The 11,072-nt window shown below is 46.8% G+C and overlaps 1 long non-coding RNA gene across 1 annotated transcript; it reads right to left on the reverse strand.

Moving 5' to 3' along the window:
* Nucleotides 1–2,226: 2,226 nt before the first annotated feature.
* LOC137091244 (uncharacterized) lies at nt 2,227–2,940 on the reverse strand. The gene is made up of 3 exons (XR_010908059.1): nt 2,689–2,940; nt 2,400–2,444; nt 2,227–2,262 (listed from the first exon to the last, which is right to left on the reverse strand). It is a non-coding gene; the product is annotated as an uncharacterized lncRNA (long non-coding RNA).
* Nucleotides 2,941–11,072: the final 8,132 nt, after the last annotated feature.

Below are 11,072 nucleotides of genomic sequence, written 5' to 3' on the forward strand. Positions count from 1 at the left end.
GGGCTACGGCCAATCCTGGACCTGCGCGTCCTGAATTGGGCCCTGCACAAGCTCACGTTCCGGATGTCAACACAGAAACGCATTTTTCAATGCATCCGTCCCCAGGATTGGTTCGCAGCGATCGACCTGATGGACGCATACTTTCATGTCTCTATTCTCCCTCGACACAGACCGTTCCTACGCTTTGCGTTCGAGGGAAGGGCATACCAGTACAAGGTCCTGCCCTTCGGGCTGTCCCTGTCGCCTCGCGTCTTTACGAAGATCGCGGAGGCAGCCATTGTTCCACTCCGAGAACGCGGCGTTCGCATTCTCAACTTTCTCACCCAGTCTCGGGAGCAGTTGTGCGAACACAGGGACATGGTGCTCAGTCACCTCAGCCTGTTGGGCCTTCGGGTCAACCGAGAGAAGAGCAAGCTCGGTCCTACTCAGAGAATCTCTTACCTCGGTATGGAGCTGGATTCGGTCAGCCAAACTGCGCGCTTCACGGAGGAGCGAGTAAGGTCGGTGTTAAACTGCTTGAATATGTTCAAAGGCAGGACAGCAGTCCCACTGAAACTTTTTCAGAGGCTCCTGGGGCATATGGCATCTGCAGCCACGGTGACGCCGCTCGGATTGCTTCATTGAGACCGCTCCAACACTGGCTTCATGGCCGAGTCCCGAGGTGGGCGTGGCAGAGCGTGGCTACAATTAGGTTGGAACCACCCCAGAGACTGCTATATGTTGCACTACCCTGCCAGGTTAGTCCTAATGTGTATTCGGCCACCACTCCTTCCGTGAAGGACGTGGCCCCGCAGCCTACCTTCTTCCGAGAGGGGCACGCTGTGAGTGGTCAGTGGTCACTCTAAGTGGGTCTTGCAGAAACAGCAGTGACTGACCTCCTTGCTTGGAGCCCTGACTTGCGTACCATACTAGACGGTCCAGTGCGCTCAAGCAGGACGCTGGAAGGGCCAGCATCGTGGCGTTTTCCAGAGGGATCCCAATTCGTCGGTTCAGTTCCGACGTACGTCGAACGTGACCGACTGAAAGGGAACGTCTCGGTTACGTATGTAACCCTCATTCCCTGAAGAAGGGAAGGGAGACGTACGTCCCGTCGCCAGGTGCTGTAATTCCGCTAGGAGCCCAGTCACGTATTCGGCTCCTCAAAAGAAAAAAGCATTGATCTGCCAGTCCACTTCCTATTTATACCCGCACTGCGGGGCGGAGTGTGGAATGTGCGGATTTCCTATACAACAGGGGTCCCCAATATCAGTCCTGGAGGGCCACTGTCCTGTAGAGTTTAGCTCCAACCCCTATCAAACACACCTGCACAAGCTAATCAATGCATTGATTAGCTGTTTCTGGAATGGCATCGTCATGTATATACTTTCCATTTTAAATGTCTGTGGAGGAGCTATGATGTCATATATGGTACAATTTAAAAGCTTAGAGTTTCTACATTGGCATTTGTTTTACACAAAGTAATGTATTTACATTAAATTACTCTGGTGCCATAGCAGAGGAGGGGGAGGTACATATGTATCACTTTTAGCAGTGTTTTATGAAACTTCAAAGGGTTTCCTGTAAAAGGACACACAAATTTTGAACTTAGATAACTGTATGTGTGTATGGGAAGCTTTTCAATTTAGGTAGGCCAAATCCAGGTGGAAATCCCCCCCAAAAAATAGTCCTGGAGTTTAAGAAGTTATTCAAGGCAACAGCCTGCTAATGGCTCGAATCGATACGAAAGTATGAATCACTACCTGTGCTCAAGGCCAGAAATAAAAATTGAGTGCAGCGCAAAATGCGGCTGCACTTCAAACAGCCGTGGTTAAAGTTTAAATACAATAACAGTATAATTATGTGCAGATAAGTGCAAAGTCGAAATGTAACCTCTTTATAGCACTTAATATGCTAAGCAATACAGAATATTTCAAAAACAATACCTGCAGCTCGTTCTTCTTCACTGACCATTGCGCTTCTCCTCTGTTTTTCTATTAAAATAGATAAACAGTTAATTTACATTTTTAATAATATTTTACAATATTGAATCTATTTTTGTATATTTAATAACATAAATCCAGCCTGCGGTGAGCAGAAGAGACTTCTTTTAAAAACATTTTTAAAATCTTACCGTCCAAAAACATTTGAGAGGTATACTTGCAGAGTAATGCCAAAACATAAAACTTACACCAGATGTATAAAAGAAAAGACAATCTCTGGAATGGGTAGAAGGTAGAATTAACTTACTGTTAGGAAGTTCCTCCCTTCTCAGTGGCTGTCTTTCTGAAGAGAACAGATCGTTGTGATTAAGGAAAGTCTATTCAATATAATTTTCTTAAAGTAACGTTGTACTATAATTCGTCATCATTCTCATTCATCATTTCGAAGTTATGCGATTGTTTTCATGATTTGGCACTTACTTAGGCCGTCTCCGCTCCTTAGCCAGTACCGCCGTGGGACCGGGTCTAGACAAAACCAAGCACAACATAACATAATATCCAAAAATACCTAACACCTATAGCACACATTTTCAGATTTTAAATTGCATGTGAGAAAATACAGCAAGTTATATCTGAGTTATGATCGAGTAGGCAATACACTGTGTAGCTATTTTATTTCGATAAAGTTTAAGCATCTTAAAAGGCAGCGTAAGACTAGCCAAATAAAGCATATTTAGCTCTTAATGTTTACAATTTACTTAATTCTTACCCATCCTGATCGTTAGTTCTTCGGCCGCACCCTGAAATCGAAAGTAAAAAGTTCCAACGTAAGCTACGACCTGTGAACACGCTGAACAGGTGTTACGGAACAACTGGGGATCTTGGCCGTTTCTCAATACCAAGTACGCGAACTTCTGACTTGCGTCCTTGGTAGTTCAGCCAAGTTCGACTCGGTAGAACGAACTCCAAAGGACGAGAGGAATCTCAATTGTGAAACGCCATCATTCGCTGGTCAAGTAGCCTACTGTTCCAAATCCAACTCAAAGTTCACATATAGCCAAGGACAGTTCAAATCCCCGGATGTGGACTTGTGGACTTCAGACAGACTGGTATCCAATAATGCATCTCGCACCGACCAGCAAACGTCAAAAGCGGACGAGAAAACCCGCACAATTAAAAAATATGTCACAAAATGTAGGTTTAAGACTTTTTCAGGCAAAAATATAGTTGTTCAATGCTCAAATATGTGGGTTATTTATAACGAGGCCTATTTGGCATTTTGATCTGGCGTTTTCGGAGTTGTGAGATCCAGTCGGTCCAGCGGGTGATCAGCGCTCGTTAACCCGCCGAGAGCAGCCTTTTCTCGGCTAGACCTTCTGACGTTTGCCGCTGGCTCTGATGTCTCTGTGGTGGTTAAACATGAAACATAATTTGCTTTATGTAGATCTAACGGGCGATCTTTGGTCTATTTAATCTATAATTTGTTCCCTGAAAGATCGTTTCGGATGATGGCAGAGTGAAGAGTTTATTTTTTTTATTTTAGGCTATTTAAGTTAACCGTTGTAGATAGCATTAGGCTAATTTATTTGACTGGATTGTTCACTTTATTTTTTAGCTTCTTATACCTTTAATACTCTTATATCATTGATCACACAAACTGACATTTAACAAAAATAGACTGGGCTGGGTTTTATGTCATATTTCATTTTATTAGAGTGAAAATCATATGCAGACTTGAACCACTCTGAACCACTTATTATTATTATTATTATTATTATTATTATTATTATTATTATTATTATTATTATTCTCTAATGTAAACGAAAAGAGGCAGGGGTTTTATATTTCGTTTTGTTATACCGTAGCAGTGAAGATAATGCATTGCCTGCACCACATTTGTGTGGCTGCATATGTTTCTTTTCTTTTCTTTTTTTTTATGAAAACGAAAAGAGCTAGGCAGAGTGGTGTTTTATCATATATTTCGTTTTATTGTAGCCTAAAATACATAGCCTATAGGCCTACACTTTGAGTGACACTATGAAGAACGCTGCAGTTATCAGATCAGCCTTAACTTAATTGTGTCCTGCCGCCCTCGGTTGTTTGTTCTCCAGTCGAACTTGGCAAGTCGTTGGGGCATCAGCCTTAGGTTGTTATCATAGCTATCAAAATCCAGTGTTCTGTATTTTCCGTACGTGAGTATTTGTTGTAGCTGGCTATAAAAAAAAAAAAAAAAAAAAGTAAAAGTTGTGTACTGTACTAATTAATTGAGATTTCTTACAGCTCTTACAGGTTGTTGGCCTTGTTTGTTTCGTTGCTTCTATTGCTCTCCCCTTTTTTGTAAGTCGCTTTGGATAAAAGCGTCTGCTAAATGATTAAATGTAAATGTAAATGTAAAGTCGGAATTACACGGACGCAAGTCAGAAGTTCGCGTACTTGGTATTGAGAAACGTATAAGCTACAATAAAACTATGTCATAAAACACAAACTGCCTCTTTTTTTTCATAAAAAAAACGTAATAATTTTAGGCTACAATAAAACGAAAACGAACGTTTCTGATATCTCATGTTTAACCACACCAGAGTCAGCGGCAGACGTCAGAAGTTCTAGCCGAGGAAAGGCTGCTCTCGGCGGGTTAACGAGCACTGAGCACCCGCTGATCGAGCTTACAAAACGGCAGATATAATTGCCAAATATGCGCTCTCTCTTTATAAATAAACCACATATTTAATCATTAAACAAGTACATTCTCGCCTGAAAAAGTCTTAAAGGAACTGTATGTAAGAAATGTATTTCAATAAATTATAAAATGGCCCTGATATGTCACTAGACATTAAGAAATCATGTTAATTTCAAATACTTATATCACTGACAACAGTAGTCCGGCCAGGATATTGTCTTTTAACCCTTGTGTGGTGTTCATATTTTTGTTACTCAGCCAGTGTTCGTGGGTCCAGTGGACCCGATGTATTTTGGGGTTTTTAATTCAACTCAATCAAACATAAATGTTAAAATACTCAACAGATGTTTACTTCATTCTAATTAGGGGAGACCTGGGATGGTTGTAACATTTGTTACCTTTCTGTCTACATCTTAGAGTACTTTTAAGCCAGTGTGTTCAAAATGTGATTCAAACTAGTTACAAGTGTCTGCTATTAAATGAGATAACTATTATCTCTGCAACACAAACAGAAAATGGTTTCGTTTCAAACAGGAGGAGTGAAATGTTACAATTCACCCCATAGTCTTGGTAAGTTGGAACATACCCTGGGGTGAGATGTAACATTATAATATCCACCGGGGTGAAATGTAAGATAATGAAATTAGGATTTCATTGAAAGCTTTTTATTCAAAACTAACTTTTCAATATAACTGATGTGTGTGTGTCACTCTCAGTGTCAGTGTGTTTGCCACTCTCAGTCATAGTAATTGAACATAATAAATTGAACTTTAACAAACATGCTTACACACATAATGCTTGTGTTCCTGTCAGTCATGGCATTAGTCATAGAATTAGCCATAGTAAAATATTGAAATTGAACACTTGAACGTGCCTGTTTGTGTGTTTGTGAGTGTGTGTGTGTGTGTGTGTGTGTGTGTGTGTGTGTGTGTGTGTGTGTGTGTGTGTGTGTTTGTGTGTAGGGTGACCATATTTTGATTACTGAAAAAAAGGACACTTAGCCCGGCAATGAGATAGGTCGACTCAAATGATACTTGAAGTTACTCATTAATTGCATTTAAAGTATGCCCCCTCTGTATGGATAGAAACTTGTTATATTAGGGCCAGGACAGAACTTGAAAACAGGACAAGTCCTGGGAAAACAGTACGTTTGGTCACCCTAATGTGTGTGTGACTCTGTTACAACTAACCCGAGTCTTGTAGCCATGAACTAGCCCACCTTACAGCTAACAGCTAAAACATTAGCACTAACAACTTGGATGACAAATATCTACACAGACACACAAGAAACATAATTTAAATTTGATGCGTTTAACTACAAAAAATCCTGTAACAAAAATAAAAAAAGTAAATAAAAAAGTTACTTTCTTACGTCAAAACATCTGCTATGTCTGCCACAGAGCTCTACTTTATCACATGTGGAATAAGGACTAAACTGAGCATGTGTGAAGTGAAATAGATGATTTGTAACTAGTTCCTGATTGGACATATAGGAGTTGTTACAACTGAAACTTCCTGTGTGTAATATAAATGTGTAGGGGGGGTGTACAGTGTGTGGTCATTGAAAATGTGTTCTGATAAATATTCCTCACAGAAAATGAGCCAAGGTCAATGAGTCTCAGTTCGGAAAAATAATTAATCGTATCATTTTTCTTTCGATAAAAAATGAAAACGGGTCCAACAGACCCGAACACCATACAAGGGTTAAAGGTTGTTGTTGCAGCCCTCAACTGATGCTGATGTTTTGGCCTGAAGCTCCACCCTCCACCTATCTACCAATCACAAAGTCAGTGATTCGGCATCCGGGGGGAGGGGGATACACCGCTCTGCACTCATTTGAAAGTGATTGCAGTACCAGTTTTGGCCACAATCTTACATACACTTCCTTTAAAACGGCTCGGGTTATGTATATATGTATATAACCCTTGTTCTCTGAGAGGGAACGAGCACTGCGTCGGAACGACGATTTGGGGATACTCCCTAAGCATGAACGCGTCTGAAGTATGAATGAAACTAGTCCAATCCTTATTGGTCCTACGTCATGACGTAGATGTGAGGGCATACCCGGAAGCTATAAAGGGGAGCCCGGCGCATAGTAGCGTCAATTATCGCGATGAAGCATAATGCTCTCAGGCGATAAGCGGTGTGGCGACGAGACGCAGTGCTCGCTCCCTCTCATGGAACAAGGGTTATATACATAACCCGAGCCGTTCCCTATATCGAGGGAACTTCGCACTGCGTCGGAACGACGATTTGGGGAACGAGTACCCACTAGGCCACACCAAGGATACGCCTGCCCTATTGTGAGCTGGAGACCAGGCACAATCAGGACTGGAGTACCCTGACACCGGGGGTTGCAGGGAGGTGTAAGCTGTAAAACCTTATGAATGTGTGCTGAGTAGCCCAGCCAGCCGCTTCACAGATGTCCTGCATAGGGACTCCGGACAGAAGGGCCACCGAAGAGGCCATGCCTCTAGTCGAGTGGGCTCTCAAGGCAATAGGTGAAGGCAGATTGCGCACCTGATATGCCAAGGCTATTGCCTGCACAATCCAATTACTAATAGTAGGGGTTGATGCAGGCAGCCCTTTCTTGGGTGAGCCAAAACACACTAACAGCTGGTCTGATTTCCTCCACTGAGCTGACCTTTCCAGATAAATCCTTAGGGCCCGAACTGGACACAAAAGGAATAATCTCCCTTCTTCCGCCGTCACGTGGGGCGGAGGATGAAATGCCTGAAGAACCAAAGACCTGACCGTACTGGACGGAACCTTCGGCACATACCCTGGCCTAGGGTGCAGTACGGCTTTTACTCCTCCAGGGGCAAACTCCAAGCAGGTTGGCGTGATGGCCAAGGCTTGAAGATCTCCCACTCTCCTGAGAGAGGTAATAGCTAGGAGGAACGCCACTTTAAGCGTTAGATTCTTAGGTTCTGCTGCCTCCAGTGGTTTGAAGGGGGCCTCAGCCAGGCCTTCGAGAACCACTGCCAGATCCCAGGTTGGAATTCTGGTACGCACTACAGGTCTTAACCTACGCGCCCCACGAAGGAAACGTACAACCAAATGATGCCTACCCAAAGGCCCATCACCTAACGGAGCGTGGAAAGTTCCAATAGCTGCCACATACACCTTAAGCGTGGACGGGGTAAGCCCTGCAGAGAAACGATATTGGAGGAACTCCAGTACTGAAGCCACTGGGCAGTTAACTGGGTCTACCTCACGTTCTCTACACCAAGTGACGAAGACATTCCACTTGAGGCTGTACAATCTCCTAGTAGACGGGGCCCTAGAGCTAAGCAAGGTCTCTATAACGTCTGCCGGCAAGCCCTCCTCTCGGTACCTGGCTCCCTCAGGGGCCAGACCCAAAGGTTCCAGATTTCGGGGCGGGGGTTAAATATTGTGCCCCCTGCCTGCGATAGGAGGTCCCTCCTCAGAGGGACCTGCCACGGGTGACCCGCCAGCAGCGCTATTATGTCCGAGAACCATACTCGAGTTGGCCAACAAGGAGCTACCAGAAGGAGACTGACTCCCTGTTGCCGAACCCTCTCCAGGACCCCTGGGAGCAGAGCGACAGGGGGAAATGCATACAGACGCCGCCTCGGCCACGTCTGTACCATGGCATCCAACCCCAGCGGGGCTGGGTGCGTGAGGGAGAACCACAGTGGACAATGGGACGTCTCTCGAGACGCAAACAGATCCACTTCCACTGGGCCGAACCTCCTGACAATCGCCTCCACCACCTCTGGGTGGAGCCGCCATTCCCTGGGCCTCAGCCCCTGCCTCGATAGTATATCTGCCCCCTGATTCTGTATCCCCGGGATATACATTGCCCTGAGGGATAACAGTTTGTCTTGTGACCAGCGAAGGATGAGATGCGCCAGTTTGCATAGCGGGCGCGACCTCAACCCCCCCTGGTGGTTCAAATATGCCACGACTGCCGTATTGTCTGTACGGACTAGAACGTGGTACCCGCAAAGCTCCGGGAGGAAACTCCTGAGAGCCCTGTAAACTGCAATCATTTCCAGGCAGTTTATGTGCCAGGTCGAATGATGGTCCTCCCATGGACCCCTCGCGAAGCGGCCTTCCATGACCGCGCCCCAACCAGTAAGGGAAGCTTCTGTTGAAACGGTTTTCCGGCAACATGATGCTCCCAAGACTGGCCCTTGGGACAGAAACCAAGCTTTCTTCCATATACCTAGAGCCCGAAGGCATTTGCGCGTGACTCTGATCATACGGAATGGGTTCCCTCTGGGGGAAAACCCCTTGGTTTTCAGCCACCACTGTAGAGCTCTCATGTGTAGCAGGCCGAACGGAATAATGTTGGACGCTTCCGCTAGATGCCCTAACACTATCTGAAAGTGTTTCACAGTGATACTTTGGCCTAGCTTTATTCTTGAGACTACTGCCAGAATGGTCTTGATTCGTGCGGGGGAGAGTTGCGCCCGCATCGAAACCGAATCCCATAATACCCCCAGATAGTATAAGCCAGTCGTCGATGTAGTTTAGTACCCGGATGCCCTGAAGTCTCAATGGAGCCAGAGCTGCATCCATACATTTGGTAAACGTGCGAGGGGAAAGAGCGTCTGAAAATAGGCGTCTTTTAAATCTATCGTGACGAACCAGTCCTCGGGCTGGATCTGACTCACGATTGTGGGAATGGTCAACATCTTGAACCTGAATCTCCTCAGAGACCGCTTCAGATACCTCAGATCTAAAATCGGCCGAAGCCCTCCATCCTTTTTTGGAACTATAAAGTACTGGCTGTAGAACCCGGCCTCCCTCTCCGACGGCGGGACCCACTCTATGGCCCACTCTATGGCCCCCTTTGCCAGCAAGGATTTTACTTCTTGTTCCATTACCCGAACCCGCTCTGGCACCACTGCAGTCCATGTCACCCCATTGAACTTTGGCGGAGGGTGATCGAACTGCAGTCTGTACCCTATTTCTACAGTACGCAGGACCCATGTGGATATATTCGGAAGGCATTTCCATGCGCCAAGATAATCTACTAAGGGAATCAGCCTCTCGGCTGAAGGTCTCGGGTGTTACTTGAGTCTCGTTTTTCGTCCCCTGCCACTCGTCCCGCCCAGTCGCAGGTCTCACTCGAGGCGACTGGAACGAAACGTGTCTGAGGGAAAACGATGTGGCCCGAAGCGTCTGTGACGGCGGGATTACCACATCGTTTTCCCCTCGAGAGCGTCGCGCGAGAAACAACCTCGGTTGTCTCGCCTCCTGATACCTGTCGACGACCAAATTAACGGCGTCGCCGAACAGGCCAGAAGGCGAGATCGGGGAGTCCAGGAGAAACGATTTATCTTTCTCCTTCATCCCCGACAGATTTAGCCACTGGTGTCTCTCCACCGTCACCATTGAGGCCATGGAGCGGCCGATGGCACGGGCCGTCTCCTTGGTGACGCGGAGAGACAGATCAGCGGCCTTCCTCAGTTCTAAAATATCCTCCGGTGAGGGACCCTCTCCCTCGTCCAGCTCTTTTAGAAGGTCGGCCTGGTACGCCTGCAAGATAGACAGCGTGTGCAGAGCGCTACCAGCCCGACCCGCCGCCATATATGCCCTGCCCACCAAAGCCGATGTGTCCCTGCATGGCTTGGTGGGCAGTACCGGGGCTTTTAGGGACGATGCCGATTCGGGTGACAGATAGCTCGCGAGAGCATCTTCCACCCGCGGCATCGTCCCGTAGCCGGCCTCGCGCGCACCCCTAACATTGGCATAATCTAATACCGGGGGGTTGGAAATGCACAACTACTCGTTGTGCAGGTCCGGAAAAAACGGCAAGCCCCGGCGAGGCGACTGAGCCCGGCGCGAGAGAAACCGATCGTCCAGCCTGCTGGATGGCTGGACTTCCTGTCTCTCTTGTGGCCACTCGATATTTAATTTGGCCACGGCACGAGTCAGCACCTCGATAAGCTCCTCCTGGGCGGGTGGGTGCGGTGGTGACATATATGCGGCCCCACCCGCCTCGATGTTGATATCTTCCGGATCCTCGGATCCAGAGAGAATCAACATCTGGTTCTCCACCCCAGGGGAAGAAGCCGCTTCGCGGGCTTCCGCACGAGGTGGGAGAACCTTTGAACTATCAGAGGAAGATTGAGAAAGTGCCTCGGCAGTCTCAATCTCCGCTGATACGTCCAGCTGCGAGTCCCATGATCTGCGACGCCGCGCCGCCTCGGCGGACGCAGGCCCAGAACCACGGGGCTCGCGTGGTTGGCTGGCCTCATCGAAGACCGCCAACCGAGACCTTAGCACCCTGAGCGTCAGCAGCTCGCAGTGGCTGCAGGCGGCTCCCTCGAGAGCCGGCTGAGCATGCTGAACGCCCAGGCACTGAACACATAGAGAGTGCGTGTCCGTTCCCGAGATGTAGCGGGGACACTGATGCACGTACCTCTTAAACTCTGTATTCGACATATCTTGGTCTCTTACTGATAATATATATTATATATATTGGCACAGACAACAATAAA

This window comes from Pseudorasbora parva, chromosome 2 (genome assembly GCF_024679245.1).
Source record: "Pseudorasbora parva isolate DD20220531a chromosome 2, ASM2467924v1, whole genome shotgun sequence".
Classification (NCBI taxonomy): domain Eukaryota; kingdom Metazoa; phylum Chordata; class Actinopteri; order Cypriniformes; family Gobionidae; genus Pseudorasbora; species Pseudorasbora parva.